The sequence below is a fragment of the Mastomys coucha genome, unplaced genomic scaffold (assembly GCF_008632895.1).
Source record: "Mastomys coucha isolate ucsf_1 unplaced genomic scaffold, UCSF_Mcou_1 pScaffold5, whole genome shotgun sequence".
Lineage (NCBI taxonomy): Eukaryota > Metazoa > Chordata > Mammalia > Rodentia > Muridae > Mastomys > Mastomys coucha.
This window is the reverse complement of record NW_022196911.1, coordinates 43,409,576-43,416,366: the sequence shown is the minus strand read 5'-3', so window position 1 is coordinate 43,416,366 and position 6,791 is coordinate 43,409,576.

The window sequence follows — 6,791 nt, the reverse complement described above, 5'->3', positions numbered from 1 at the left end:
CAGGATAGTTTAACTGAAGATCAATGACTTGTTCTGAGTGTGAGCAGTGTGAATGTGAGCACTGGGAGTGTGAACAGTACCTTTATGAGAGGTCTGAGATCCTAGACTGACTAGAATGTGAGCCCCATACACAGATAAAGAATTATAAGGAACTAGGGAATGGAAGCAGCAGGAGAAATCGTCTTTTTCAGGATGAGTCTCCTGACTATTCGTAGTAGTCAGCCCTTAGAATGAAAAAATATATATATTGAATATATGAATATATATGAATATATATATATACATATGTATATATGTATATATATTATATATATGTGTGTGTGTACATATGATTTGAGAGCTAACCACTTGGTATAGAATAACCAAGTAGGATGTTATATATGTATATACATATATACATGTACATATATATGTAACATATGTAAATCACATATATTAACACTAAATGGACTGAGAAGAACTGTATATATATTTAGGCATACACATTTACACACACGTATATAACAATATTTTTTTAAAAAGCCATGATTTCTAGAGGGAACCAGGGGATACATGGATAATGACGAAAGGAAAGAGAATGGAGAAATAATACAATTAAATTTTAATTAAAAAATAAAAATATATTTGAAATTGAAGTGAGCTGAGCGCAAGCATCCCCCTCTCTCTGCTCCCTGCATATAATGTGGATATAATGGGATTATTTACTCACATTTTTGGTGCCATGACTTCTTGGACATGATAGACTGTGTCTCTTTTCAAACAATGGGCCAAAACAAACCCTTCTTTAAGTTTCGTTTCTCAGATATTCTCTAACTGCAGTGGGGGAAAGGACTGAGCACACCTGCCACTGTATGCTATATGTATGAAGTCAGATGTGGTTTGTGACTGCCATTGACATTTGCTATTGGTTCTTTAGATAAGTTAACCAAATTAGTATTTGTACACAACCTAATTTGAGGAGCATGTTACTTTAAGTACAATTACCCCTGGGATGATTACATGCTCATACTTTTAGATGGGGTGGGAACTGATTTATTGTATAGATAGCAACGCATGTCTTCTATCCTGAGTGGTCTTATCTGAATGCATGGAATGGAATGGGCCCTGAAATTACCCATGCCTTCCCTTTGGCAGTTTGAATGAGAATGCCCCACCCCCCACTCTTTCCCTGCTGCCTGTGGATCAGACATAAATCTCTCAGCTACTGCTCTAGTCTGCTCTACCATGTCTGTCTACTTTCTACCATAATGATCATGGACCGATCCTGTGAAGCTATAAGCAAACCCTTAATCAAATATTATAAATTTCTTTTATTTATAATGCATGCCTTGGTCATGGTATCTCTTCACAGCAGTTGAATGATAACTAAGACATAGCTTGTATTGTTGAATTTATGGATATTAAAATCATATATGCTACAATATCTTTTGCATATATATTTTTCAGAAAGGGATTTTTAAAATGTTTTATTTTTCTTTTTTTAAATTGTGTGTATGTGTGTGTGTGTGTGTGTGTATGTGTGTGTATGTGTGTGTATACATGCATGCATGTGATTACAGGTACCTGTGGAGGCCAGAAGTATTCTCTGGAGTTGGAATTATAGGAGGTTGTGAACCTTCCAACACGGGTACTGGAAACTGAACTCGGGTCTTCTGGAAGAGCAGTGCATACCCTTAACCTCTGAGATATCTCTTCAGCCCCTCATAGATTTTTTCCAGACAATGAGCAGAAATCTATTCAAGAGTTACACTAGCTACTTAGGTAGTTTTAATGCAGTCCAGAGTCTCATTCTTGAAGAGAAATTATTTCAGAATTTAACAACAATGGAATTTTTCTAGTTAATAGTCTTCAATGAGCATGGACCAGGATGCCAGCCAATTCACACTGAGAATACAAACTGTATACATGAGAATAATGTTCCTTGCAGATCACTGTACATTCCTGTAGACAACTTAGATGAAAAGCTTCCTTACTTTCTAAGGAAAATTCTAAAATATTCATCATGAAATCAAACTAGATCAAGGACATTAACTAAGAGAGACTAGTGGGCTATTCTTTCTGAAGTGAGCAGAGTCTTCCACTGACATGTGTTTTATGTGAGGTCTTTAAGTTTAGCAGTAGGGAATTATGTGGGCTGGATGATGCCCCAACATTGCTTATATGAGTTATCCTTTCTCCTACATGCTCACAGGAACTGAACTTATGTGAGTTTTAAAGCGAAGGACAACATGCTAGCAGAAAATACCTAGCAGAAAAAACTTCCACACTCAGCAGAAAAAACTTCCGTACCCAGAAGGAAAAACAGGTTTCAATATTTCATTCTATACTTGTCAGACCCTGCCAAACTTCCCCACTTCTTTGACCAAATCTGTGGTCCAAGTAGGAGAAAAATCACATGTTGGAGTGAGAGTCACTACTCAACAAACATGCAAAGGTGTTGGGTTATGTTTTCCTTCCAAGGGTCTCATTGGACAGGTAGATAACCAGGCAGTATAACAAGCTCAACATGGCTCTCCTCCTAGCGCCTCCTTAAGAGACATCAACAATCCCAAGACAAAGTCATTCTCACAGTCTTTCTTATTCTATCTCACAAACATGGCAGATGTGTCATGTGACTCTCCCTGTGTGTTCCTAATTATATCCATTGTGAGATCTAAGTTATGAGTTGGAAATAGGTTTCTTTTCAATAAAGGACCACATAGTAAATACCTGTTGTGTTGTAGGATACAGTCTCTGCCAATTCTGCCTCTAAAGGAAGGAACACATGACAGAAGACCTATGGTTGTGCTCTGATGCAATCTAGGTACCAAAACTTGAGTTTCATATAATCTCTATGTAGTTGTTCCTTTTGACTTTTTTTTTAATTACACAAAAATGAAGTTTAAAGGGGCTCTACTAGGGATGTGGAAAGGAAAAGGGGGGAAGGGAGGGAGATAAAAAGAGTAAGGATGGGGCTGAGTATTATCGAAGTACACAGTATATAAGTGTGGAAACAACATACTGAACCCCTCTTGCATAATTCACATATACTTATAAAATATAGATGCAAAACCATTCAAAGTTCAAAGTTGTATAGAAACAAGCAACAGAACAAAGAGATTCCCTCATCCCCACCTGTACTGCTTTGTCTTTTGTTTCTGATCTAGTAACAGGAAATAATATTTCTTGTTCATATTTCATGTTTAGAATTTGGGAGGAGGTGGGATCATTTAAACAATCATGCTCATGGGTGTTATAATAATATCCATAGTTCAATTCCTAGTTTAGCTTCATGTGGTAGAATCTCTCCAAGCACTGTTTTTTTTTTTATCTGTAATTCATAATTCATGTTCCTTATTGGATTCTGAGATATAATGTATTCAAAATGTTTAGCATTATACCTCCTGTGTAGTTTGAATAGCATAGGTAGCAGTGTATCACACAACCGTTACTGGAGGACCCATGCATTTCTATTTTTTTTACATCTCTCCTTTTTTCTGTCGGGGAAGGTCAGCCACCTAGTTGAGACTCAGTTTTTCATTGAAGGCCAACCTCACGTCTAAAAACAGCAGGAATTTTTTTTCTGCTTATAATATGTTAGAGGCAATCACTATTTTAAAAAAGTACTGATGACAAGAATTGACTTTGGAATTCTGAAAGTTTTTACTATGGAAATTTGTGTTTACCACTGGGGTCAGGGGCATTAACTCTTTGCTTTATTTCTTTCTGAGCTTGATGACACTTCATGTGAAACAGATTCCTTTTAGAATCACAAGGGACAGCGACTGCTCTCTGAAGAGCAGCCTGGCATGCACAAAACCCCTTCCTCTCTTGACAGCCACACTGTGAAGTTTATAAAGCTCATATTTTCAGAGCCCAGGTGAGAAAAGGCCCACAAAATGAAAGTTCCTCCACATGCAGACAGCCGTCTCCCCCAGCTAAGCGAACTGTGCCATCCAATTATTTCCAATTACAATTGTATTTCTCTCTTTAATGTTTTCTATGCTGATATCTAAGCTGTTAATGAAGCAGCCCCTTCTTTATGATCCCCATTGTTGCAACTTGCTGGGCTTAATTGCTTTGTCTCCATAACAGACAGATATTCTGAACAATTAGACAATAATAAGGAAGCAAGAAGGGGAAGTGGCTGAGATTCCTTCATTTTAATTAGGCTGATAGTGCACCCTACAGCTTCGAATCAGGGCTGGAGTGCTACTTTCAATAGCATTCAATAACATCCAACTAGAGCTAATAAATTTATATTTCTATTGCAAAAGAATCCCTCCAGTCTCAACTGGTCCTTTCCTTTTTTTTTCCATAATAATAATATTTGCTATGCAAATGGCATGCTTCACCTTCAGATTCCTCCATGGTGCCTCTGCCATAGCACCTCTGTGTTGTGTAGAGGGGTAATGGATTATATGCTACTTCCTTTGCACAGATCCAGAGACTTGACTTGACTTAGGTGGGGATGGTGAGGGCATAAAGAAAAGACAAACACATGGCACATAGAAAAGCTGGAATCAAATGTGTTGGGCTCTCTGATGGAGAAACCTCAGTAGCCTGGAAGCTAAGTATATTTATTATATACAGGTGAACAGAAGGTTGGAGATGTTGAATGCAGCTGGAGAAGGAGATGGGGTTATTACACATTGATAAACAAGGAGGCAGGGTTATTATATATTGCTGGATCAAGGAAATGGGCTTAGCCCATCTCTGTAAGAGCATTATCTGTAGGAGACTTGGCTTAATTGCTTTGTAGGAGAGCAGTCTTCTGGTGGTAAATATCCAGGGTGAGACAGTGGACATTTTCTCTATATATCATCAATATCTGCACATCATGACAATGATTTGTCAAAAAATTAATATACCTAAAATCAATGTACTTTATTCTCATGGGGGTTGAGGTGGGTGGGATCTATTCGCACTTGTTTTCTTATGAGTCAAACAAATTATTATTCTAATTCTTTTCTTAGATTAAGAATACTTAAATGTTTATAAACATATTCACCAGATTTTACTTTCCCAAGAAATGCAGTGTCAATGAAAAAGATATAAAAATTCAGGAAAGGGCCAAAGTAGAACCACAATTTGCTCTTTCGTAACTTGGGAAGAATTGCTGTCAACTTTGCAATACATTTTTAGACTTTTATGCACACACATGCATGTGCACGCTCATATATGCACACACACATGGGTTGAGAGAGTTTAGTTCCTTATAAATATTCAAATTTTTTACTTACTGTTACATAAAGATTATTTTTATCATATTGCCAGTTTTGAGGGCTACAAAATATAAACTGAAAATAAAGATATCCAACTACTTTTTTTATAATAAATGTCAAGTTTCTGTTGTTGTTATGTTCTTGCTTGTAGAAGCTAATTGTGATATGGGCAGTCATGTAGCTGTGACTATTTCTTTAGCAGATACTTCTTTGGAAATAACTTGTTTTTGATTTGTGGAAAATTTCTTCATTGCTACCATTATTTTTCCATTAAAATAGATGTTTATGTTTATTGGCTCAGCAGTTAAGAGCATGATTTGCTCTCTTAGAAGACCTGGGCTTGCTTTCATGCACCCATATGGTGACTCACAAACCTCTTTAAATAGATAGTTCCAGGGGATTTGACATGTTTGGCTTTGAAGGCACCAGGCACACACAAGGTGTACATAAACACATTTAAGTTGTCCTATCAGGTTCTCTGTGACGTCTCATGCTCCTCTACTTATATTTGGGACAATCTCTGTTATCCAGACTTCTAATTTCCTGGGACACACAGAAGCAACTCTACTCTGCTATCTTTTCCCAGAACTTTGTATGTGTGGTAGTTGCTATATAGCACATGTTAGGTCAAAACTGTCTATTTAGCCCATGTAGGTCTTGACCTCATCCTCCTCCAGTTAATCCTTTCAAGTCCTTGGATCACAAGTAGACAGCACTGTATGTCTATCAAAGCCTGTGCCTGTTCTTTAACAATAGGATCAAACCAGAAAGCATTACGAAAAGATGTCTGGGAAATTTCCAACGACTTGGTTATAATATATGATATTTCTAAACAGCACGTGGGTCAAAATTAAACAAAAAAGGAAATGAGACAGGTTTTTGAACTAAGGAAGGATGTGAGCACAATGTATCAAAATGTGTGTATCCTGCTAATGCACTACTTACAGGAAAATTCATAGCAATAAATGATTTTATTTGAAAAAAATGAAAGTTTTAAATATATTATTCAGCTTCAACCTAAATAAATAATAAAAACAAGACAATTTTAAATCCAGCATAAACAAATACAATGAGCAAGGAGAAAATTAATAAGATATGAAGTACAAACCAATACAATGATACCTAGTTCTTCAATTAAGTTGGAGAATGCCTAGTGTGCTATAGTTTTTAAATTTTATTTTTAACTTTGAAATTCTGTGTATATGTATGTGTCTGTGTGTGGGTCACATGTACGAGGGACTGTGGTAGACCAGGTGTCTGTGTGTGTGTCACATGTACGAGGGACTGTGGTAGACTAGGAGAGGCTGCCAGGTCCTTTGGAGTTGGAGTTACAGGCTAGTGTGGGTGCTAGAGACTGAACTCGGGTCCTTTGCAAGAGCAGTATGTATGCTTAATGCCTCTCTCCAGCTCCTAGGGTTTTGTTTTTAATATGTCACGAATGGGTGTTGTTAGTCTTTCTTATATGCACTCTCTTTTATCTCCGATGGCTGATAGTAGGACTTGTATTGATTGACTTTCAAATATCTTATTTTTCTTTCTTTCTTTTTTTTTTATTTTAGATATTTTCTTTATTTACATGTAAATTTC